At 39.0% G+C, this 27,098-nt stretch overlaps 1 long non-coding RNA gene across 1 annotated transcript in view; it reads left to right on the top strand.

Annotated features, from left to right (window-relative positions):
• The window catches only part of LOC125179013, a 96,869-nt gene that overhangs the window by 24,728 nt on the left and 45,043 nt on the right, over window positions 1–27,098 (top strand). The window contains exon 2 of the long non-coding RNA XR_007157118.1: window positions 14,015–14,160. This is a non-coding gene — a long non-coding RNA (uncharacterized LOC125179013). The remainder of the gene's footprint in view (window positions 1–14,014; window positions 14,161–27,098) is intronic.

The following is a 27,098-nucleotide window of genomic DNA, read 5'->3' as shown; positions in this document are numbered from 1 at the left end:
CTTGAAATGGGATGATAACACGGGAATTAATTTATGATCATTCAGAGGAAATTTCAAAACGGAGAATCCAGTGCATTGCTTGAAATCGTTCATGTGACGATTTAAAATAAATTTGGTCAGATATTTTTTATACAATTAATTTCAAAAGTTTATTTGTATTTACAACTTTTAAAGTTAAAATGTAAAAGACTAAATATTTTATTCATTTCATGAGAAATTGTTATAAAAAATAACAAATTACTGCTGTTGATCACATGGCCGATCTGCTAAATATGAATAAAATAAATAATGAATAAAATAAAAATCACTCTGTAATTCTGAATTTATGCAGAATGCAAGAGTGATCTTTAAAAGTTACTCAGTACACGTGATTTTAATTAGCATAAAAGAGTGACCTGTATACTCATACGCGAGCTCCCAGTCCATGCATTTATGCCAACGTTGATCCGTTGCTTGAATACCAAACTTATTCGCGCGTTGGTAAAATTATTTTCATTTTATACAAATGAAAGATCTCTTCTTTTATTCGATTTAGGACAAGTATTAGGTTCCCATTATCCATTATATTTATTGGTCCTTCATGCATTGAATTGTGTAACGCATTCCAGCGCAGAAAAAAAAACAATTCATATCTAAGTTTTGAAGTGATGTAATTATCGTATACTTGAATAATATTATACAAATAATATGCAATAATAATATTTTGCTTTCTAACTTGTGTACGTCAAAGTATATGATCGGTGGCCAGTAGCTGGTCACAGCCTAACGTTAATATTTCAATTTAGGTTCGATTTGCTTTTTGTTCATCCCAAAGCGGTGTTTACTAATGAGTCACTCGTGCTTTTATATTAAATATATGAGCTTTATTTATTTTCTATTAGTTTATTAAATTCAGCGTGTTTCGTTGAAATAATTTTTTCTGAGCCCATTTCATCGCGTGCTGAATTTTTAATAGTCGTCTGAACAAATCTTGCATATTCTATTTAACTGTTAAATTTATCAATTTGTCAATTGAACGACCTCCAGTGAAAGCTAACCACATAGCCCCGATGTTTCTTTCTTTGTGACGGTAACCAAACTTTAGGTTAGATGCGTAATTAATCAACGAATCCTTTAAAAGGGTCGTCTTCGCAATTATTTGGGTGAACATGTGTTCAAGGCTTGGACGGAACAAGTGTTCAAGGCCAGCCGTTGATTGGCCACCGATGAATCTACCAAGATTAAAAAAATGGTAGGAAAGTTCACCCCATTTGTATTGGCCACCGATGAATCTACCAAGATTTAAAAATGGTAGGAAAGTTCACCCCATTTGTATTGGCCACCGATGAATCTACCAAGATTTAAAAATGGTAGGAAAGTTCACCCCATTTTTATTGGCCACCGATGAATCTACCAAGATTTAAAAATGGTAGGAAATTTCACCCCATTTGTATTGGCCACCGATGAATCTACCAAGATTTTAAAATGGTAGGAAATTTCACCCCATTTGTATTGGCCACCGATGAATCTACCAAGATTCACAATTAGGAAGAATGCACACTCCATTAGAATTGGACACCGATGAATCTACCAAGATTCAAAAATGATGAGAAAGCTCACCCTATTTGTATTGGCCACCGATGAATCTACCAAGATTTGAAATAGGAAGAAAGCACACCCCATTTGTATTGGCCACCGATGAATCTACCAAGATTCACTAATGGTCGGTAAGCTCGCCGCATTTGCGGAGCTTCCGGCGAGTGGCGCGTGCGCCGGATCCGCGTTTTAGATACGCTCTTTAAATACAGATAACATAAAGTCTTTGCGGACAGCGAAACCATTGATATCTTCCGGGATTCAGGAGAAAACAAAACATTTCTAAAGTGAATTGAAGATAATAAAAACTTTTATAAAAGCACATAGTTATTGTGGGTAAATTAACTAAATATCGAATTTCGTTCTACTTGCATTAGGAAGAAGTTGAAACAGAGCAATTCAGCTCGAATTATTGTCACGCTTCAAAACGCAATTCAACTTCAACACGCAATTCAACTGCAACAAAATTAGGATATTCGTATTTACGATGTAGTTTTGGATGTATTGCGTTTAAATTGAAAGAGTAATAAAATATGCTAATGTGTGAATACACAGAAACTGTATTACAGTAATTTAAATTTCGTATTTTAATCAACGATTAAAATGTTACTGCTATAAATCATTTACTGACATTTAATGGTGATTTTGGAAATCCGGTCAGGCATGTTACTATTAAACTGATCAATAATTTTGCATACACTTCTTATCTTGATATACTCCTTATCTTGCATACACTCTTTCTTGCATACACTCCTTATCTTGCATACACTCCTTATCTTGCATACACTCTTTCTTGCATACACTCCTTATCTTGCATACCTGTCTCTTATACACATCTAGATGTGTATAAGAGACCAGCATGGTAGTGCACGGTAGTGCAGGTTACGCTCAGCATGGTAGTGCACGGTAGTGCATGGTAGTGCATGGTAGTGCATGGTAGAGCAGGTTGTGTGCCAGGCTAGAGGACCAGAAAGAGGCAGCGACAGCGGCGGTGAATTTAGAGGCTAGCAGCGCGCGGCTCATCAGCCAGAGTGTCCATTACTGCAATTGTGTGTGTTGTGTTTTGTGTGATGTGATGTGTGTGATGTGTTTTGTGTGTGTGGTGTGTGTCGTTCAAAGCATGTATGGTGTGATGCGTAGTGTGTGATGTGCATCGCTCGGTCGAGCTTAGGAGTGTTGTGTGTGCTTTTCTGTAAGTGTTCTATGCTTGTACATGTGTTTCGATGTTTTGCGTAGTGTATGAGCTACTGGTGCTTAGTCATGTTCAATTTGTATGTTTGGTTTATTGCACTGTGTATCTTGTGTTTTTCTGTGCCTTAGGTGCTGAATAAATTTTGTTTTCAATACATTTATTATCGCTTTAATTTCTTTCGAAACAACTCTAAGGTACTAAGTAAACACTATATTCATTTTGCCATGCCTTACCCTTTTTTTATGTGGTCCCGATTTTGAGCAGCCACATTTTGCAGTGTAATTTGGTTGGTCCAAGTTTTTTGCTGTGTAAATTGTGGGGTTATTTTGTGTACTTAAAAATTGTGAGGTCTTAATTATGTTTATTAAAGTTTTATGATTAATTTAGTTATACATTATCCCTCGTTGCCACAACATGCCACCTCTTAACCTTATCCCTCGTTGCCACCACATGCCACCTCTTAAACTGTTCTCTCGTNACCTGTCTCTTATACACATCTAGATGTGTATAAGAGACAGGGTGGTGGTAGTGGTGGTTATGAGGGGTGTGTGGGTGTAGGGTGTCATGGTTTTGGTAGTGTTTTGCAGTAATGGTGGTTGTATGGGTGGTCTGGTGATGGTTAGATGACAGTGGTTTTGGGTTGAGGTGACAGAGGGAGAGTTAACCTTTTGTCAAGCGGTGGTGGTGGTAGTGTTACGTGGTTGTTACGGTGAGGGCGGCGCCCCTACCGCCCCCCGCCGTGTACACGAAGGGCGCTGCCGCCCCCGCGTCGCCCACCGCTCGCCCCCACAGCCGCTGCATGACCCCCTTTTCCCTCACTGGGGGGATGATGGGTGGTGGTGATGGACGTATTTTTTGTTGTTACCGAGACGCGCTTGTTACCGAGACGCGTTACTGAGCAGAGAGCGTCACTATAGAGTGCCCGCTTGTTACCGAGACGCGTTACTGAGCAGCATTTGTCATGTCACGAAGCACTTATCACGTGTGTGTAGGCGTGAATGTCGTGACATCTTGTCAAATGAAGCCTTGGCACGCATTCTCGATAACCAGCTTGTAATTTCAGCCCCGAGCATGCCACCAATGCAGCTCATTTGTCATCATTAGGTACTGAGCAACCTTCATTTCTAACCTCTACCCTAACAATAGCCATAGGTATGTAGGTTATAAGTAGCCATAGACAGACTGGGTTTTTGACTAGGTTGCAATCACTATCGATTTAACTTGGGGATATTAATGCCTATTAGCTTCCTGTCTTTGCAAATAAATAATCTGGTGAAATCTCCAGCACTTTACCTTTATCAGTAGGTATTGATCGTTTTTAAATGAAAGCCTCTATCGCAAAATGTTAGGTTTTTATTTCGATGATTTGGACTTCACACGGAATTCCGCTTCCTATTTTGCTTAAGACATCATCCATTTGTTGAAACCAAATTATCTTCGGTGACAATTTCAATCGACAATATTGCAATGAAAGCGTCATTTATCAATATCCTAATATCAACCGTTGAAAAACGGAAACCTAAATGCTATAGTTTGTCCAACCCTCGCTTTTTCAACAAACTCTCACAATATAAGTGCATGGCAATAAACTACACTGCGCTGGTCTACAATTTCTCACTTTGCCTTGATGACGTTTTGAGGTATACGGAGCTTTGTTTTGTGTGTCTCGTGTAAATTGTTAATGCCTGATGTTAGCCTGGCACGACGACGCTTGGTGTCTCAACCATCGATCTCAATATTTCTTATTGCCAATCTGCAAACGCCCCAACATCTAACGTCGGCTATGAATTTTTAACCTTAATTATCGTCACTTTTTCATTAATGTATTTTTTTACGATAAAATGTTTGTTAATTTCCAGAAGTTCCCAATTTTAAGAACTGAAAGCTCTGCAGCTATGCGCGGTTGTATGTGGGCTACTAAAAAGGAATACTTTATGTACGGAATTGTGTGCAATAGCTATTAATTTGTGTTAAACAATATTGTTGTATGCAACGTGATGGGAAATTATTTTAAGTGAGCTTCGTTTCGCAAATTTTTAAAGCTTTCTGGTACTTATAACTGCGCCGCGTCTACTGAACTATTTAATTCCATAACAAATCCCGTGTCCACAAGACATTGCCCGTGTAACCCCAAAAATTGGAGTGCCAAGTAACTAATCCAGCCCCGTGTAACCCAAAAAATTGAGTGCCAGACATGGAAAAACTGGAGTTCAAAGCTTGCCTACAAGAAGTACACAAGATATGACTGGAGTGCCACAGGTGTGGCATCGCATGGCAGTAGCAGTGGCACTAACAAGACAAAGACACATGGCCGCATGTCACGCTGCGGTGTCGCCGCCGTCGATAAATCCCGCACTTGATCTCTTCAATTCAGCGACGTTGAGTGATGGTGTGTGTGGACGGTCGCCAATGAACGCCATACCTTAACTTTCAGTTAATACTTCATTGTTCTGTATTGCACTTCTGGTCTCGAGGATTGTTTAGTTATTGTTACTTTTATTTTTCTTGGAACACGCGGTTAATTGCATGGATTATTTATTCGTTCAATCATTTTTTACTTTTTCATTTATTATTCATTCCTTCTTTATAGCTCCTTTCTGTTGAATTCTTGTCTTTGTTATCTAGAAAATTGATTTCTTACAAATTTTAAATTCTTATAGAAGTTTTCAACTCACTTTATTTGCGTTGCTTCATATTTTCCAGTGCGAATATTTTTTTATGGAGAACTCGGAAAATTAATCTTACTTGTGGGCTGAACTCGTCGACATCGCCATAAAATTAATACGTGAATATTTCATTTCATGGTTGCTCAAGTCAAACTTCATTTATTACCTTAGAAAAACTGTGTAATTCAACCTATAAAATTGAACCGAGTTCATGACTCACAAAGCCACGAACTTTTTTTCGCCGCCGCTTGTCTCATCGTTTGACTCTATGCTACTTTTTGCTATGCTATGCTATGCCATGAACATTGTTGAGGTTATTCTGCAATAAAACGAGTTCCTAATTACTGAGTTGAAAAAGTATTCAATGACTTCGAACATTTTTCCTACAAATCTGTTATGCACCTCAGCCTGTGAGTTCTGATAGTAGTTTTGCTTGCCAATTCTTCATACTTTCTCAACACTGCATACATTCTAGTACTTTCGTGTAGCATGCATTCCTTCAATCGTATTTCTATCTTAATTGCAGCAGCTTGGGAAAAACATTCATTTGTTGACCCAACATTGCTCCCCTCCCAAGTGTCAACTTTGGGGGATTAATGTAACTTGAATGTTCGGTGTAGTATCCGTGGACTTAATGTCATCTCGACGTAACATTTATAAGCTTGGCAAGTTGGCAACTGGAATGACCTAACGAAAGATCCATGCGCGAAGTTGCACGTCATAACCCTTTGTCGAATTTCAAACGTACATTTGTACCAAACTCGGTACAATTATAACGTTGTAAAATTATACAATCAGGGTTAACGTCAAGAATGCGTAGGCTCATGCCATAGTGAGCAATTGCTTATACTTGGCACAATGTCCTTTACAGCGCTAAGATCAGCTGAAATTATCAATTAGTTGCATACAACAACTGGACAAATTTACGTGCACTTATTTCAATATTTATTTTACATTCATTTACTGATGATTCTTAGTGTACGCTGAATAAGACCATACGTATATTATTGAGCAGTCTAATTTTGTCAAAATCCTCTGGAATACACAAAAGCTAGGTACCCTAAACTTGTACATTGAGGTGGAAATGACAGATAAAAATTAACATGTGATTCTTTCCTTCCAACAAATTTTAGGAACACGATGAATAGACAATTAAATATCAGTTAATCTTAAGTTGTTAAAGTTAAATTTAAAACCTTAAAGTTAAATCTCCAAGCTTGTGAAGAAAGCACATGAATACCTTGAAGTACAGTCTTTGTATTCATTAAGGAAGAATCATGACATGTGTATAAGATTTGGTATTTTAAACTTTTTAATATAAATAAGTATGTGGCTAATGTCATGAATTCTATGTTCACTTCTATCATTTGCATGTTCAAGGAATTGAACTAAGCTCGTGAGCAGCTCAGGAGCCGCATAAAAATATCGAATTTAATTAGTTCAATACAACGAATAGAACTGAATGATCAATTATCTTTAATGAATTAATACCTTTTTAGCTCATTTTCTCATTTTTGGAAAAAATGCACTATTGTGCTCGTCATGTCCGTCTGTCTGTCCGTCCGTCTATCTGTCTGTCTGTCCGTCCTTGACTTAACGTTTTCGTCGACGAGAAAATGCGCTCTCTGTCACACACTGCAGTGAGTACTGTCATATTTTTTGAATTTCTAGATAAATTTATTTGTTCATAGTGAATACTTTATAGAATTTGTCAGAGCCAGTTTAACATATTATTCGTCATTCGTACATTTCATTCATAATTATTATCATTCATAATAATTACATAATTATTTGTCATGCATATCGTACTTTTGAATATGGCGTACCGTAATACAACGGGATGAATTGTTAAGTGTCAATGAGCTTGGAGAGCCGAGGAGTCGAGGAACCGTGAGAGCCGTGAGAGCCGAGATAGCCGAGGGAGCCGTAAAAGCCGTGAGAGCCGTGAGAGCCGTGAGAGCCGTGAGAGCCGTGAGAGCCGAGATAGCCGAGAGAGCCGTAAAAGCCGTGAGAGCCGTGAGAGCCGTGAGAGCCGTGAGAGCCGTGAGAGCCGAAAGAGCCGAGGAGCTGAGAGAGCCGGGGAGCCAAGAGAGTCGACGACGAGCCGAGTCATGGGAAGAGAGCTACGCAGCGGAGGTCGATGCGAGGTCTTCATTAAGCGGACATACCGGCGCCGCGCCATGCTTATTATAACCTCGTTCTGTGCCGTAATTACCTCATTAATCACCTCTTTTCTTTACTATAATTTTACAACTCCTTCCTTCCATACCACCATATCCTCTTTCAACATCACTATCACCACTTATAATACTCAAACAGTAAACAGTGTTTCCAAAAATGATATGCCCTTACATTATTTTAATCCTGATCGCTCGCGGCATCACTGGAGTCCTTAGGTCAATTTAGAACGATCTCGTCCATGGTCACGCTGATGCGCCGCCTTCGTTATCCTTCATTCCAAAGCCGTCGATAGGCGGATCGCCAAACCACACTGCTAAGTGTACTTAGGCCTCTGCATGCACTTTTACCGCTACGTACACCTAAGACGAAAAGTATACTTAGGGCTGTTACGTGTACTTAGGTCGGTACGAACACTTAGGTCGCTACGCGTAAATATATAGGGAATCACGTGAACACTACTGCTATTATAGGATCTGTAAGAAACTAGCACAGGTGTGTGTGCGTTATACCCCGATAAAAATGCGCCCTAATATCCGCAGCGTCCCGAGAGACCGACGATCTAAGGAGACAGAGACTATTAGAGATCCACATAGAAGTCGAACGCAGGTTGCTTGGATCTCACAGTACGGAAGAACTAGCTGCCGAGGAACGAGTAGTTAAGATCATCATATACAACCCTCAGTATTTCATTATATACGCTTAGACCTGTGACCTTGACCTCACAAGTGATCAAGGCTTTTGAAAAGGTAGTGGCCAGGAGGCTTGTTCAGTATATGGAAGAGGCTGAACTGTACAATGATGGACAAAATGGTTTCCGGCGAAAAATCGTTCCTGCTGTCACAGTTCTTGGAACACCATCACCGCCTGGTGGCTCAGCTGGAGGAGGGAGCTGGCGTGGACGTGGTTTACCTAGACTTTGCGAAAGCTTTTGACAAAGTTTACCATGAGGTGCTCTTTAGAAAGCTGAGGCTTTTGGGGGTAGGAGGAAGCCTGTTCGGGTGGATAAAGTACAAGCTATTGCAATAGGAAACTCGAAATCGAGAGAAGCGAAGGTAAAAAGCGGAGTTCCGCAGGGCTCAGTGCTTGGACCGATCCTCTTCCTCATCCACATTGCCGACATCGACACGGAACTCACCCACGCAACTACATCGTCATTTGCGGACGATACAAGAGTGCTGATGAAGATCACAGATGTCCTAGACTGCGAGAGGTTACAGGATGACTTGTCGACAATCTACGATTGGACCCTAGTGAATAATATGCAGTTCAACGGCACCAAGTTCGAAGTAATGAGATTCAGTGCCGGCACAGAGGCCGGGATGCCACATCGCTACTTGGCATCAGATGGCACAGAAATTGAGGAGAAGCAACTACTTCGAGATCTCGGAAGTGTTGATGAGCACCGAAGCCCCGTTCGAAAACCACTGCGATGAAATAGTTGCGTGAGACGTAAAACGGGTGGAGTGGATCTGGCGGACATTTCAAACAAGAGAAGTAGCCCAACAATTTCACTCTTCAGAGCCTTCGTGCTTCCCAATCTGGAGTATTGCTGCCAACTTTGGTCGCCACTCAAGGCGGGTGCGGTGCGGAAACTGGAATCAGTCCAGCATGCCTTCACGCCTAGGATCAGCGGTATGAGGGAACTGAAGCTACCCTACAGGAGAAGACTGAAACTCCAGGGACTTTAGTCTCTGGAAAGAAGAGAGGTATATCACATTTTACACTTGGAAACCGATAACCGTCCTGGCTTCCAACTTTGAAAGCGATAGCTCCAAAATAGAGAAATATTAGAACGAAAGGAAGATGAAACTGTGCAAGATTCCCCTCATTTAATAACTGAGCCGTGGCAAGAGTGCAGACTCTTCGTGAAGAATAGGGGAGTTCACACTTGCGACATTCACGAGACGACTGCGGATGTGTGTTTGAGCTTGATCTCAGATTGTCCGGTGTAGGGAAACTACCCTCAGCAAGTGACACGCAATAGCATCTTGCATCAGCTGGCCCAAAAGAGGGCTAATAGACGGAACACGCCCTACGTTACATCCGGGACCCGAGGGCGGGGTGACCTGCCTAGCGACGACTCGGAGACGGAGGACGACGAAGGCGGCGCATCAGCATGACCGGGGACTAGGAAGTCCCGAACTCATCATATGGTCATAAGGTCATGAGTCACGGCGTGTACTTAGGTCGCTATATGTACCTAGGTCGCTATTTGTACTTTGGTCGCTACGTGTACTTGGGTCGCTATGTTTTCTTGGGTCGTTACGTGCACTTAGGTCGTTACGTGTAGTTACTTAGACATTAGACGTGTTTGCAGCTACATGCAACTGCTGATTGAAAACCTCGAAGCATGTACTCCGGGATCGCTTCTTTTGAGTGTTTGGAAGAGAGGGAACCATTTTTGGGCCCACGCATTCGTACGTTCATGTCTAACTAATTTATTGTAACCTTATGTACCATACCATAAACTTTCAAAGTGCTTGCGTTTACATGAATCCATGCTGTTGAACAAATGTTAACATTAATTGTAACTTTTACTTTTTTATTTCATCGAGTTATAATTTAAATCTTTTCGCACTAAATTTTAATTATTGTTACGTTCGAAATTGGCTGTTGATATTTTTGTGGAAAAGGCGAATATCGTTAAATCTAAGTTTATATGCTAACAAACTAAGCAAAAGTGCTCTGAAAATCAATTATTTTCTTTCGATAATTTTGCAAGAGCAAAGGATCTGGGAATCTTCGTGACGGAACATCAATAAATAAATATCGGTCACAGTTTTTTTTTTGTTTCAGACAAGGGGAAATTTCAAGAACGTAGCCAAGTTTTTCGCATGCTCTTGATTTTGCGCTTGAAAGTGGCAAAATTTCATGCATTCCTGGTTACAACTGATTCTTCGTTTTATCATTCGATCAAAATCTTCGTTTTGAATCAAATATTTTTCATAATTAAAATATGATTCAATATGTATATATATGCCTTATACATTTATATGTCATATGGTCAAAGTAATGAAAGCTTTGCCCGGCGCTATATTACTCGTCAGATTCAATTATTTTAATGACAATCATTGCGTGCCGATTGCTGCATCAACCTACACTTAACAATCGATTATCTTACCTCAGGGCAATCGGCTTCTATAATTATCAAATAGTAATAAATATTGCTAACAACTGATCTTTTTATTTCCTCTCCTTAATCTCTCTTTTTACCGCTCCATCCTTCTCCCTAATCTCTCCGTTTGACTCTGATCTTTCTCTCGCTCTCCCTTTCTCTCCGCTTTGTTGTTTACCTGCGTTGCCATGGTAACCACAAAATGGCCTCCGCTCCCCTCTACTCCCCTCACTTTTGCTGCTGCCTGCTGCTCCCCTCACTGCTGCTGCCGCCGCTGCTGCTACTGCTGCTGCTGCCGCGACTGCTGCTGCTGCTGCTGCTGCTGCTTCCCTCACTGCTGCTGCTGCTCCCCTCACTGCTGCTGCTGCTGCTGCCGCTGCTGCTGCTGCTGCTGCTCTCCTCACTGTTGCCCTCACGGCTCCTGCTCAGTATCATGCGCTGCCGTTTGCCCATTTGTACCGATCTTGTATAATTATTACTTGACGTGCCCATCTAGTATAATAACAAGAAAAGTTGGTCAGTAAACTAAGTAATGCTTATTTTTGCTAGCACTGTGACGTTCGAACTTCTCCTCTGGTGAACCATAGAATATACATAAGTGTAAAACTCGTATGTAAATAGCAGAGATAATAGATAAATCGCTCGCTCGCTAACTACATTAATTGTGCTCTTGTTGTCGTTATATAAATTAGCGTTCATTAATGCATTGCATCGTTGCTAGCTGTTTATTTGTTTTTTTTTTCAGCCATTTTGTTATTAATGACTACTTATTTTTTAATACGATTCGCTACAATATCTGAGGAGAAAAAAATTTTTTTAATATAATTTCTGCCCTAATTTCGTTGTTATTTATATTATTTTGTCTCCTAAATATTGGCTTGTGTGAGAGCCTGCGTAAGAATTGACGAAATTGTTCGCGTATCGAGGCATATACAGAGAAATTATTATTAACCACAGCAGGATTAGGAAGCATTTAATATGTGGATATTCACATTTAAATGGGTCTTGTGAAGAGTTAATTAACTCCTTTGGAAATAAATTGAACACAAAAGAAATACAAACAACTCGAGAAAGTTGCTGGCTTAGCGTGAGTGTTGGGCGACATTTAATGGTAGCTTTCATTTGATGTTGATGCTCTCCTACACTGCTGCCACTGCCACCGCTGCTGCCACTGTCACCGCTATATATGGCTGCCACAGCTGCTGTGGCTGCTGTTGCGCTACCGCCTCTGTCGCTGCTGCCACCGCTGCTGCCACTGCCACCGCTACTGTGGCTACTTCTACGCTGCCGCCCCTGTCGCTACTACAACTGCCACCGCTACTTCCACTGCCACCGCTACTGCCACTGCCACCGCTGCTGTGGCTGCTGTGGTCCGGCGATGAGAGGTCGATTCGTAATGGCTGTGCTGCTCGTAACGACCCTCCTTAGGCGCTGCCTGCACCCTGCCTGCCTCTCTACTGCTGTGGTGCTCTGCTGCTGCTGTGGTGCTGTGCTGCTGTGGTGCTGAGCTGCTGCTGCTCTGCTGCTGCTGTGGTGCTCTGCAACTGCTGTGGTGCTCTGCTACTGCTGTAGTACTGCTGTGCTGCTGTGGCGCTGATGTGTGGGTATGGTGCGGTGCTATATTGCGGTGTTTTTTGCTGTTTTGCTCTGATGTCTTGGTACTGCTGTGATACTTGGGTGCTGCTTAAACGGTGCTGCTGCTGCTGCTGCTGCTGCTGCTGCTGCTGCTGGGTTGCGCCTCCTTTGCTGCTGTGGTGTTGCTGCTGTGCTGCTGCGGAGCTGCTGTGGTGTTGCTGCTGCACTTTGGATGCTATTTACATCTGATCTACTCCTGTTGTTGCACTCTTGTTGTTTGGAGTTACTCAAAAATGTTCCATCTGGCAGAAAAAATTATTATCTTAGTTTTTGTGTGATATTTTTTCATATGTATTCTATATTATATAGAATACACTATACATCTTTATTTTGACATCTGATTTCGAAATTATTCAACAAAATAAAGCTCAGATTATGTTCATTAGTAAATTAATAGAATAGGAATCATATAATGGGATCTGCAAACGTTGCCTCGGTCGCGTGGTCGATGTTGTGTTTATTTCATATTTTGCAGCATTTAATGACCTCTTCGACCCAGACCAGTGGAAGAAATAATCTTGTGCATTAGGCGGTCATTAAAACAATACTGCGGCAAATTATTGTTATATACGGCGGTGTCGCTAACTGCCCCATAAAATAGACTAGTTGGCCCTAAACTGCGCTCAACTGCGATAAATGCCATGAGCATTGGTTTTATCAATTTGAGCTTTTGTTTATACAGAATTATAAATAGGTATTGGAAATTGTAATATAAAACTTTGTATCAATTTTAGCCTTTATTTATACAGAATTATAAATATTTATTGGAAATTGTAATTTAATACATTATTTATTGATGTCACAAGGGTTTCCACGCTGAAAGTTTATGAGAAACCCACGAATGTGTCGGTAGTTCTTACGTCAAAAGATTTTAGAAGCCAACATGAGGTGCACCATATTTTACTATAATTGGATTTCTAGNGCTCAGCATGGTTGTGCACGGTAGTGCAGGTTACGCTCAGCATGGTAGTGCACGGTAGTGCAGGTTGTGTGTCAGGCTAGAGGACCAGAAAGAGGCAGCGACAGCGGCGGTGAATTTAGAGGGTAGCCTCGCGCGACTCATCAGCCAGAGTGTCCATTACTGCAATTGTGTGTGTTGTGTTTTGTGTGATGTGATGTGTGTGATGTGTTTGTCGTTTACGTTCAATGCAATGTATGGTGTGATGCGTGGTGTGTGATGTGCATCGTTCAGTCAAGCGTAAGAGTGTTGTTAGTACTTTTCTGTATGTTGTGTGGTGTGCTTGTGTTCGATGTATTGCGTTGTGTATGAGCTGTGTTTTCCTGTGACTTAGGTGTTGAATAAATTTTGTTCTTAATAAATTTATTATTGTTGCAATTTATTTGAAAATAACACTAAGGTATTTAGTAAATACTATATTTATTTTGCCATACATTTCTGGGTTTTTAGATGTGGTCCAGATTTTGAGCAGCCACATTTTGCTGCGTAATTTGTGTGGTCCAAGATTTGTGCTTTGTAAATTGTGGGGTTATTTTGTGCTTGAAAATCGTGCGGTCTTATTTATATTTATTAAAGTTTTATGATTAGTTTAGTTATACCTTATCCCTCGTTGCCACCACATGCCACCTCTTAACCTTATCCCTCGTTGCCACCACATGCCACCTCTTAACCTTATCTCTCGTTGCCACCAGCATTCATCGCTGCCAGCAGCGGCGGGGGCGATAAGGGCGACACTGGGGACTCGTCGCACCCCTCCCCCCCGCAGCCCTCGCCGTCCCGTCACAGAGAGCTTGTCACTTACGACCATCACGTGCTCGACGGAGAGCTATTCCTACAGGTAAGTAAATCAATAATTATATTTACTTATTTATAATTACTTTAATAAGTATTTAAAATCACAGGTAAATAAATCAATATTTACCTCTAATTATTTATTAATTACTTTAATAGGTATATTAATTATCATTCCAAGTGGACCTTAATTATTTTTAGTTTCGGAATCTTATAAGTCATCAATGCTTGTCACATTTCATACTCTATCATCTCAGTTATTTGCGAGTGTACAAATTTTGTCAGTTTAGTAAGTCCAATAGTTCATCATGCTGTATTACCCAGCATAATATACGTACCTTGTATTATTTCATGTATTATTTAACATTTGATACTTTGATCAAGACTATAGAAAACTAAAATTATTTCATTTGTAAGTTATGATTTGGAATTATATTTTTTTACGTTCAGAGCATATGATTAGTTCATCTTGGTAAGTGAAATTTACAGTTATTATTTTACTAAAAGAAAATAATAATTCTATACTATAGTATATATTATATTCTATATTATAATAATAAATAATATATATTTAGGTTGAACCTAAAAATTTACGTGAACTTCACGCGCTCGAAGTGTCGCGTTCAAGCATTAACGACGTCAGATTTTTTCTATCGTATTCTGAAAATTAATCTTTTCTCGGTAAAAATTTGATTAAAGATTACAATTTTTAAAAATAATTTCATTAATTCCTTGTAAAATTGATTGCTTTTGGTTCTTACTGCCTATCGCTTTTGTTGTATTTGGTGACTTTAGCTTTTTGAAATTTCCAGTCGGAACTTTTTCATAAACACTGAAGTTTCAACTTGAAATAACCGTGAACCGTTCAGTGATTTTTAAAGTATTTTACTAAATACCGCAATACTTAATTGGTGCGCTTAATAAAAATAATATCGCTATACCTGGTGCTTCTTATATTATTGAATAATATGATACTAGGACGTTTAATTGGACGTTTAAATCTGTGTTGTGGACGTTTAAATTGACTGTGGATGTTTAAATTGACTAGGACTTTTAATTAATTTAATCATGGAGCGTTTAATATCGCAATGCCTGATGCTTCTTATATTATATAAAAGATTATTTGATGTATCTCAAAGAATGCACGCAATTACACGCAGTGCATGCACTGCAGCACGCAATTGCACGCAGTGCATGCACTGCAGCACGCAATTGCACGCAGTGCATACACTGCAGCACGCAATTACACGCAGTGCATACACTGCAGCACGCAATTACACGCAGTGCATACACTGCAGCACGTAGTTGCACGCAGTACACACACTGCAGCACGCAGTTGCACGCAGTACACACACTGCAGCACGCAGTTGCACGCAGTACACACACTGCAGCACGTAGTTGCACGCAGTGCATACACTGCAGCACGTAATTACACGCAGTACATACACTGCAGCACGCAATTACACGCAGTGCACACACTGTAGTACGCAATTACACGCAGTGCACACACTGTAGTACGCAATTACACGCAGTACATACACTGCAGCACGCAATTACACGCAGTACATACACTGCAGCACGCAATTACACGCAGTACATACACTGCAGCACGCAATTACACGGAGCTGTGTGCGTGAGCCTCAAGCGCGTCCGAAAGTAAGGATAACTGTCTCTCGTTCGCCTGGAAATCTCATCTCTTTTACTCAGATAATAATTCAGATAATAATTCAGATAATAACACAGCTCTGCGAGAGATGTTCCTACGAAGCGTGAACAGCTTAGAGGTTTCCCGTACGTATATATATTCGTACGTCACATTAAACCCTCTACGTACGTTATAGATAACGTCGGTCTATATCTTCACGTCTCGGTAATGACAGATCTTTAACGGACAGCTTTCTAGTGCTGCTCTAGATCGCTCGAGATATTCTCTTGCATGACTTCTCAATGGTTAATAATAAAAAATTGTGATAGCAGTGACGAGTGATTTACATTTATTCCTTCTATTTGAATTGTAATGAAAGTTTGAGTATCTAAAGAATTATAGTTTTTATGTCGAATGGAACTTGTTTTTTATGTTTTTATGTTTCTTTTTTAGACGATGAGCGAATTTTTTTACTTAACGGTTTATATTATTTTAATTTATGTCAATTGGGTTCCTCGTCATTTATGCTCAACTTACCTAATTTAAAATCAACGAGAAATTACAAATCGTGTTTGGCCGCCGATGATTCGGCCAAGTTCCTTATTGCCTTAGATCAGTCTCGATATTAGTATCAAATTGGATCGGAAGAAAAACGTAAGCTACCACAAACTCATACATTATTCCCTGGCTGAACTCCGTTCGTCAATATTTCTAGCATTCAATATTGACGAACATTTTATTTATTTATTTATTTATCATTCATTCATTCACTCATTCATTACAGCCTGGTCACTGCAAAAATAATTCTCTGCTGTTCATTGCATTTTTGAAACGGGCCTTAAATTAGGGTAGTGTTATAAGTGCTGAAATCGTGGTATGAAATGTTCCACAGTATTAATTATCATATACATTTATTTCGTAGGAATCGTAGTTTCTGAAGGTTGAAAGTACGTCAAGAAACTTAATAATATACTATGCTTTTATATATAACCTTTCAGTGGTACTCGGTTTCATTTTTTCTTGTCAGAAGCCATCTCGAAAATGTACAGTTTCTAAACGAAGCCGTGCCTTCGATTTGCAGTATTATAACGTCAAGGTGTTATTAAAAATTTTTTATTTTTCATATTTTCAAATAGTACCCTATAAAGAATATATTTTCAAAGATCTATCGATGGGATGGGTTGATGAAGGATAAAGTTGGGTAAGGAGATGACAGATAAAGTGGGGTAAAGTGATGAAAGATAAGGTTGGGTAAGGTGATGAAAGACGAAGATGAAATAAAAGGAAGAAAGTTGAAGTTTAGGTACTTTAAATAAGAATAATTTAAATGTTATGTACGGTGATAGAAATAACATTCGACGGTGAAGAACCGACAAGCTTAAGATCCTCAATTGAAAATTGCGGAAGCCATTCTCTAGAAAGGTAAAATATTTTTTTTTTCAATAAATCTGCTTGTTAACTCCTAAAATTTTAAGTTCTGTAGGTGTTGATTTGCCTGTTCATTGCTCACTTTATTACTACAGTTTAGGCCATGTACCTCGATATAAAAAATCACTCGTATTACAACTCAGCATATCATCTGATACCGAAACTATTCATTGATTTGAATTAAGATCAGGATAAAATACTACGATCTTCTGCTAAATTAACAAATTTTGGAAATGTAAAAGTGATCTGCTTCTTGTACCTGGATAACCATCGCTGTAATTAAATAATGACCTCCAGAAAACATGTCTGGATAAATGCATTTGCTTCAGTGAAGCGACAAGTTAGCGTTTGTTATCCTCTGAGAGAAGAGTCGCTCTAATCGCCTCGTATATAATTATGTGCTTGAATTATTGTATAAGAGTCTGGTCAGGGCCCCAGGCCGGGTGAGGCCAGATGGCCGCGGCCCCACGTGGCCGCCGCGGCGCCCCCAGATGGCGTTCAGTCACGCCATCGCCGCGCAGGCTCTCGCTCCTCAGGAGTTTACTGCTCGATAAATTATATGGAACGCAAATTCTACATTTCAATAATATGCAAAATTTCTATCTTAAACTATTTATTCGTAATATAAGATGCAAATAAGACAGAGAAAAATCATATAAGAGAAAAAAATCGGTCCCGTAAAATCAGATATTTATTTATGCTATAAAAAACTAAATTTATTAAGCGAGAGATGAGCGTGTAGTTCAGGTTTCAATACGTCAACGCCAAGCTGTACATTTGGAAAAAAATTCAGCCGATATCACTCCTTAATTAGGATGAATTACTTCAAATATATATTAGGAAAAAAGCAATATCAAAAAATATAAAAAAATCAATGATCAAAAATTAAAATTTATAACAAATCAATTAATAAATCAATTTAATTTTCGATACTTCATGAGTAATTGAACTTCAAAGCTGCGGGAGATTTCAAGTTTTTCACGCATTACTTCTCGTTAAATTTGGTCTTCATATATCTTAGGTATGGTAGGAGATAACAATAAGAGATCATATTTTATGCATGAAAAAAAAGATAGTGTATAGCTGTGCAGCAATGCAATACTGTACCGGTCTGAGTGTGTTGTCCCTGTGTGTTCATACAACCCCACATACAACACACATCGTAACTTGCACTCATGACTTCACACCTTTTCTCGGCCTGACATTTCCTAGGCAAAGGTTATGTGCAGTAAAACTCGTGTCTGTTAATTATTTCTTCAAAAAATATAAGCGGCAAGACGTCCTAAGTAGGAACTTGTTCTCGTGGTTGACCTTCCCAAAACCAACAATCGGGACACAGAAACCAATCTTTAAACTGTATCGGTCATTTATTCATTCAACGTTCGCACGATTTTCATGCGGATTTGTACTTGAAATTGAAATTCGTGTATTTCGAGAACCGAGATAGTAATAATTATATGTAAATAATTGAATTTAAAGTTTGTTTTGATGAGTTGAAATTGTAGTGACTTTATTTTAGGCAGTTCAAACATTTTCTGATTTTACTGCTCGAAGAAGTCGCTGTCAAACTGGCGTTTTTCACAGAATAATTCCAAGTTTATTTTCAGACTTCTTGTTTTCTTTTATATAAATTGGGTTTCATGGCGAATTGAAATATTGTTGAGCACAATGCTAGTGACAAGCTACCTGCTACATATAATAATAAGAGAAATTCAGGAGCATTGATCGCGTTCATAACAACGATCGTTCAATAAAACTCAGATAGGCGTTTGTGGCGCATTGCATGCTAGCGGTTAGTTCAGTTTCTACTAAATTTGAAATCTGGCTTTCAATTTCTGCTCTCTCCTTTAACAATTTTTAGAAGGCTTCGTAAATCATGCATTTTTTTCAATCCATTTCTTACATTTTACAAGATATAAAATTGCTCCGGGATTCATTTGTATATCAGGAAGTGAAATTTGAATTCAATATGAATAGACACATTTCAGTCGTTAATCTTATTTCAAAATTATCCCATTTTTTTGCATCGTAATCGTTCTTTTGTCATGAATTTCCGGTAACAAACATATCTGCTTTTTCATCTATGATGATTTTTTTAGTATCAGTTTTTGTATTGTCCTGGCAAAATGAATTAATTTGGAATTTATCCGAATAATAACATGGTTAGTAATTCCACAGGATTTCCATTTACGACAGTGGATCGTTCGAAAGTAAACGTTTCTAACCCACGTCAAGCATTTAATATTTATTACCACAATTCTTGACATTTTTGCGGCCTGTGAAGTATCGTGCTACGTAATATATTTTCAATAACTTTTCTTTATCTCTTGAAGATACCTAAAACTTTTTCCTAAGTATATTTTACGCTTGTTCTATAGTATTTTTGAACAGTTTTATGCCCTGCAAAAGTGCTTTCAGAAGGATCCTTCTGGGCCGGAAAAATACCAGCAATCGTTCTTACTCCTCAACACGGAAATCAGCGGTTTTCAAAGCAGGGTTTACTTCGACTGTCTGTAGTATTTTGCCGCGCTAGTGTACCATTCTTCGGATATTGTGGGCTTTTTAAAAGAAGATTTTTAAGATCCAAGTGCAGGTTTGTGATATTTTTAGAGTAATTCTGAAGGATTTGGGGCAGTAGGCTCATCTTTCCAGAATTTATTGTCTGAAGTTATGTGATGAAACTTCGATGCGATGCGTAAATATTGTCTGTTTGAAATTCTCATTTGTAGCGCATAATGAATATTTCGAATTCATTGAAATGATTTTATACATTATTTTCGTCGTAATATGACACTGACTTTACAATTTTGGAGCTGTATCTGAGCGCATAATGAATATTTCGTATCAATTTGAATGATTTTAAGCATCATTTTTATCGAAATATAACACTCGCTGTACAATTTTTCAACTGTCTCGAGTCAATTTATTAATAATAATTTCTGCAGCCATTCAATATCTGAAACACATTTCTGGACTTTTCATGTGTCGTCGTGTCCTCGATCCTTGAAACAGATTCAGCTTTACAATTAATTCTCTGCTCGGCATCGACAAAAGTTATGTTGGTGCAGAATCGATCACAAATTCGCTCTCTACGGTCTGCATGCGTGGAGAGTTGCAATTTTTATAACATATATTTTGTACGTATTTTTACCTGGACGATATAGTTATAGAATATTCAGTGATTAACGTTGGATTTTGATATCATTATAGTTTTTTATCGACTAATTATCTCATCATTCTGTGATGATAATCGAACTTTTTGCACTTTATTGCGCAATTTTTTGCGCAATTTCCCGGATGTTCTCCTACTGTTCTGCTTGTGTTCAATTGCCGTGAATGAAATATGTTGCTCAAATTTTAAATATTTTTACGACTTCCTTTTGACGAATTATTCGTGCTTGGCCGCACGCATGAAACCTCGCATCGCTGCACGAACTCTGGCATTCCTGCACGCAACTTACGCTCCAAGCACGCGCATCACGTACGGCTCCATGCGACACGCGCGTGCGCATGACGTGCTTTACATTATGTGCATGGCGTCATGCGTGCATGTTATGTGGCATGACATGCGTGGCTCGGAAATTTCATACAAGTAGGATCATGGGTAGTTTTAATGATTAGTATGATTAGTTTGATTAGTATTTGATGATTAGTATTAGTTTGATTGCGGCAGGATTGTTGTGATCAAACATTTGAGATGCAGTATTGCTTATAGCAATCAGTAGGTCTATATGTTCCTCCATATATTATGCCATTTTAGAATAAAATTTCTTACTGTAATCTCGTATTGAAAATTTTCTACTAAAGTTCTAAATACTACAAAATTTATCATTCAGATGAATAATAAATGTATAATTCAATTTTACCAATTTATTAATTGCTAAAATAATTAAAACATGATGCTTTTAATCTGTTGCTCAACATTATTAAACATCACTATCATTCACTGGAGTATTTGTGATCACAATGTCATCTGATCGTTTCACTTCACAACTGAAGCCTTCACTAATTACCGCATGGTTAGCACTAATCTATATTTCATGGTCATCACACTTCACCATGACCTCCTGCTCACAGCTACTGCTCATGGTCATCACACTTCACCATGACCTCCTGCTCACAGCTACTGCTCATGGTCATCACACTTCACCATGAACCTCCTGCTCACAGCTACTGCTCATGGTCATCATACTTCACCATGAATCTGTCACTCGCAGTTGCAGTACGCAAACCTAGTTCGTTATTTATGTACATCATTGTCGATTGACTAGTAAATACCGGTGGTTTCTATCCGACTTAAACTTTTCTTTACGTTATTAGAAATTTAAACAAAATAACGGATGAATATTTTGTAAATGAAATATTACCGTCGATGCGATTAAAAACTGCTGGCATTTGCTTCTGTTGAAGTGACAACCACAACTTCCTCCAACTTATAATATGAAATGAAGTACGACTAACTAAGACTAACTAAATTTAGGTAAGACTTATTAAATTTTCTTCTTATCTAAGACTTCATTTTTTAGACACGATGATTACAAAACTCCTACATGCACTTATTTATGAAAATTAATTCCAGCCAACCAATGCATACCACAACCACCAAATCTTCACTGCCTACTGATCGCCTGCACCGGCCCAGGCTGCGTGTTGACTTGATAATTTTTTACGAATTGTGGGCGTTAAGATTGGGAGAAGTGCGTGGCAATTCGTGCACGGCAGCGGTGCGTGCATGCGATATTCCGTGCACCGAAGATCATGCATGCCAGCGTGCACTCGAGCAGCTATATATACAGCTGTCATTACGCGTACTACGAAGACCATGTGTTCGCTACACGCGATCCATTCATAACTCGAGACGCATGCCATGAGGCGAACTCATTCATGCGTGCGTTCATTAATAAAATTAGCCACGAAGTGAGGTGATAAATAAAGCGTCTTGCATGTCTCATCCCTATTGAAAACCACCTCCGGGATATTAGTGGCCAAAATGTTAGTGACACCCGCAATCCAACCTCGATAATGAATTGGATTGTGATTGAGTGTCTGATGGATTTATTTTCATGATACTCAGTGTTTTTTGGCTTTACTTATTTTAGTTTCATGTATTTACTTAATTAAAAATTGATTTTCTACGACGAAGATTAAATAAGGAGGCTGTGCTGTGCGCTATAGAGATTATTCATATTAATTAAATTGAAGTAAATTAAAAACAGCGTAATTAAATATTATGTTATGTTAGATTATTTTTATTCAAATTATCAGGCAACTCGAATATATTCTGCTTTACAGGAACGAATTCGAATTCTTGTTTGAATAATCCAAGAAATTAAATATTAGTGTCCAGTTCACTTATTGGATATCAATTTACTTTTTTTATTATTTGGCAGAACATATGATGACATTTGTTAGTAATAATCTATAAAAAATGCGCCAATCGATGTAAATATTGTGTGATTTTTCGTGGCCAAAATAAAACATAATCAATGCTAAGCTTTGGCTGAACTTGAGTTGTTACTAAATTGGCTGACAAACTTAGCAAAATGAATGTATCAACGAAAAAATACCGCCTAAGTCTTTTACTCTGGAAAGTTTTTAGCGCATTTTCTCATTTATGGAAAAAAACGCGCTGTTGTGCTCGTCATGTCCGTCCGTCCGTCCCTGACTTCACGTCAAGACGGACGATAAAATGTGCTCTCTGTCACTCACTGCAGTGAGCACTGATCTAATTTTTTTATGCTAGAGGAATGTCCTTCGTTCAAAACTAAAGCTTGCTTAGTTATAGTCATTTCGTAAGTTCTTTTAAGAAGTCTCACTTCAAAACGTATGTAAATGATATGCTCACGCGAAATCTTCGGGAGCCGCGTATAACATTTCACAATTATTATAATTGCTAAATAAGCTTATATAATTTTTACTTTGATGCTACTGCATACAATAAGCTACACTGCATTTCATTAATCCTTTTTTCAACGGCAGAGTGCACTAATAGATTATAATTTTATAATAAGAACAATTTAGTAATTATTAAATGATCATACAAATTTATGACTGACAACTCAACTGCAACTAGCCGATTTAGGCTAATAAACTTGCGGACAAATTTTGGTCAAGCTGCCCGTAATTTTATTACACCCAAATTAAGGAACACGGAACAAAATTTGTGTTCGCATTATACGTATTAAATTTTAATATTGATAGTTATTTATTCAAACGCCTTGTGATGCATTCATCATATGAGACAAATTGTTCAAAAATTACACAAAACTTTGATGTTCAGGTCCACGCTGACTCATTAGGAACAGTAATTTTTATTTTTCATGTCAATTTCCATGCCCAGATACTTTTCATGCATAGGAAAATGCATGTAATTCAAGTGTCGTGTGTGATGGCAGTGATGCGTGACCCAGTCTTGTTGTCAACACTACAATACCCCATAAACTCCGCTCTATTCAGTGATGCATTACGAACTGTACGTCGGTAAACTTAACGGTTAGATTGTGCATACAATGCACGGTTAGACTGTGCATACGGTGCACGGTTAGATTGTGCATACGGTGCACGGTTAGATGCACGGTTAGACTGCGCATACGCTGCACGGTTAGATTATGCATACGCTGCACGGTTAGATTGTGCATATGGTGCACGGTTAGACTGTGCATACACTGCACGGTTAGATTGTGCATACGCTGCACGGTTAGACTGTGCATACGCTGCACGGTTAGACTGTGCATACGCTGCACGGTTAGATTATGCATACGCTGCACGGTTAGACTATGAAGAAGTCATAGTTGGAGAAGAGAGCAACGCCAAGTGTTCAGTCACCGTCTAGTTTATATCACTATTTAATTTTTATTACTGAATATTTATGTGCACACATTACGGTATAGTGCGCGTTCTGTACATTACAGTGTCAAGTGCCAAGAGTCCCAAATAGTTACTCAAAATTGTTGAAGCACGAAAATGTGAAGTAAACTTAAGCCATCGAGTAGTTTTGCGTTCAAAGCTTCTCGGAATATCCAGGCGATATCGCTATCTAAATACAGTTCTGCGTGCGATGACTGTTATATTCTTCACCAACAGACATTCGACGTTAAAATCACGTTGATTAAACGTTATTTCAACGGAATAATTTCGTAATCAACGTCGTTTCAACGTCATTTGCTAGGAGGCTCACTTCATTTAGGGTCACGGACAGTCCATTTTCGGTCGCGTCGATACGTACGTTACCAGCAGGCAATGTTACGTTGAATTAACGTTGAAACAACAAAACTCACGACGTTGAAATAACGTTGAATATTAGTTTAGAATAAAAGTTGAAGCAACGTCATTTTTTTCAACGTCCTTCATTTCGACTTTAGTTTCAACGTTGAAATCGCATTGACATCTGACGGTATATGTTCGCGAATATATATTTATATACGATTTTAAAGTCAGAATTTTACGCTATTTCAACGTTGAAACAACGTCGAAATGTACGACGTTGAAAAAATGACGTTGCTTCCATTCTCATTCTAACTAATATTCAACGCCGTGAGTTTTGTTGTTTCAACGCTGATTCAACCTTACATTGCCTGCTGGGTTGTGTGTGGCTGACTGTGTAGCGCCAAATATTTCTTCTTCAGTTTGTGTTGTTAAAATTCTTAAGCTATTGAAAAGTTTAGGAGTTTCATCCATGATGATGAAGTTACAGTGATGCGTTGTAGCAAGAAACTTGAATATGGTTAAGAATTTTAGCTAACATAACTCGAGTTGGAAAATGGTTGATCGGAAATTTTACGCAACGCAAACTTTGGCACTTCACCAAGAAAAATAATGGCCAATGACACACACACGTAGAGTTAAGCCGCAAAGTGTCGTGCCAGTTGGTAGTTTTCTTGGCCTCTTCAAGTGCGGCCGATATAGCGATAAGAACGATCGCCTTCATTGCGGTGCCACGGCACGCGATGATGTCTGCCATCAGGACAGGTGCTGCCCTGCCATCAGTGCAGGTGCTGTCCTGCCATCATGACAGGTGCTGTCCTGCCATCATGACAGGTGCTGCCCTGCCATCAGTGCAGGTGCTGCCCTGCCATCAGGAGAGGTGCTGCCCTGCCATCAGTGCAGGTGCTGCCCTGCCATCAGGACAGGTGCTGCCCTGCCATCAGTGCAGGTGCTGCCCTGCCATCAGTGCAGGTGCTGCCCTGCCATCAGTGCAGGTGCTGCCCTGCCATCAGTAGAAGTGCTACCCTGCCATTAGTGCAGGTGCTGCCCTGCCATCAGTGCAGGTGCTGCCCTGCCATCAGTGCAGGTGCTGCCTGCCATCAGGATAGGTGCTGCCCTGCCATCAGTGCAGGTGCTGCCCTGCCATCAGTGCAGGGGCTATTCTTCACATTGACTGCTTGCATTTCAACGTCAATCTTTGATGAAAATAATCTCCTTATTTTCGACGGCAACTTCACTGGGAATGCTATTATAATATATGCCATTATGCTTTTAAGTTTCTCAGGCATATTCTTCTAATCAGGCTTCACCGACATCGATTTTCAACTGAGGCACTTCGTCGAAGTTAAACCGAATTGTCACTTTTCATTTGCGACTGTATTTTTATTTGCTTCTTTCAGGCGTTTCTTTGAATCTAAGAATCGATTAATGTTACTGATTAATTCTATTGATGCAATTATTTAATCACATTCAGTTGCAAATAATTAATTTGTATTTTGTATAGCTACTTCTTTAACATCTCAATTATTTTTCGTCGAGAAAAATATGCATGTATGCCAGAATAAAATATATCTGAAAAACAATATCACGACATCAATTTACACATTTCCAATTCTTCACTCTTTGGCTGGGCTACATCCTCTAGTCCAGTTTCAATTTTCAACTCATTCCTCGTACAAATAAGTCGTGGTGACAATAAAATAAAAAAATTAAATGGGTCGTATGGTACAAATAGCAGCACACTATAATGGGTCAGGATGACAAAGACAAGTGCAATAAGTTCTTCGCTATTAAGACAAAGTATCACTCATTTCTCTGGGTGTACATGCAGCCCGCCTTTGGCCCGTGACTGTAGCAGAAAGTTTGCAAAAAATCTTTCGAAAATCGAAATGTTTTTTGAAAGCTCCCGATTACGACGCCAAAGTCAGGAATTGACGCCGTGAACAGCGCTCGTCTGCGACCGTTTTACTGAACTAATGACAGCTCGAACTAGCGCTCTCGCCGGCCGCGGCTGACGAAAAAACAGCAACTGACAGTGAAACCTGACAGCTTTTGTGTGAAGCTGGAGAAAATTTAAGAATTTCACGTGTGGGGTTGATGAAAATTAGGACATTCCCTGATGCTCTAATAGTCTAACTATCAATGACATTTATGTTCCTTTTGGTATCACATTGATAAAACGTGTGTTGATATATTTTATCATTGCATATTTTTATTAGTTGTTTTAGTTTATACTCTGCGAAAATAATTAAATTTATTTACTTACAAAATGTGAGAACAAGGTAAACAATGGATTATTCAGCGATAAACTCTTCCTGAAAAGAAGCAGTTTCTTCGCACGAGTCAGCAGAATAAATCGTGGGTTTGAGTTAAGGTAGCTAAAATTGCATGAAACATCCAAGCGAACAGTCTATATGGGGATCTGTTCAAAGCTAAGACTATAAACTACTAGTTTATAAACTGTCGAGTTTGAAGTATTGAGAATCTTTACCAATAGGATCGGGCAGATGTATGGCCCTTCTAGAAAATTCAAGCTTCCATCCACGATTACCAAATGAAACAATGTGGATGCTCGGGCAATTAAATTAACCGGCTGGTAGAATAAATTTTGTTTTGTTTATTCCGAAATAATTAGGAAACAATATTTCTATTGATTGGAAATGTCTGGTTATAAAAGTTCAGGTTCGTTTTTCTCGCTGTGTTCAAAG

This window comes from Hyalella azteca, unplaced genomic scaffold (genome assembly GCF_000764305.2).
Source record: "Hyalella azteca isolate HAZT.00-mixed unplaced genomic scaffold, Hazt_2.0.2 contig14441, whole genome shotgun sequence".
Lineage (NCBI taxonomy): Eukaryota > Metazoa > Arthropoda > Malacostraca > Amphipoda > Hyalellidae > Hyalella > Hyalella azteca.
Note: the sequence above shows the minus strand (reverse complement) of the source record. Positions and strands in the feature narration are given on the sequence as shown.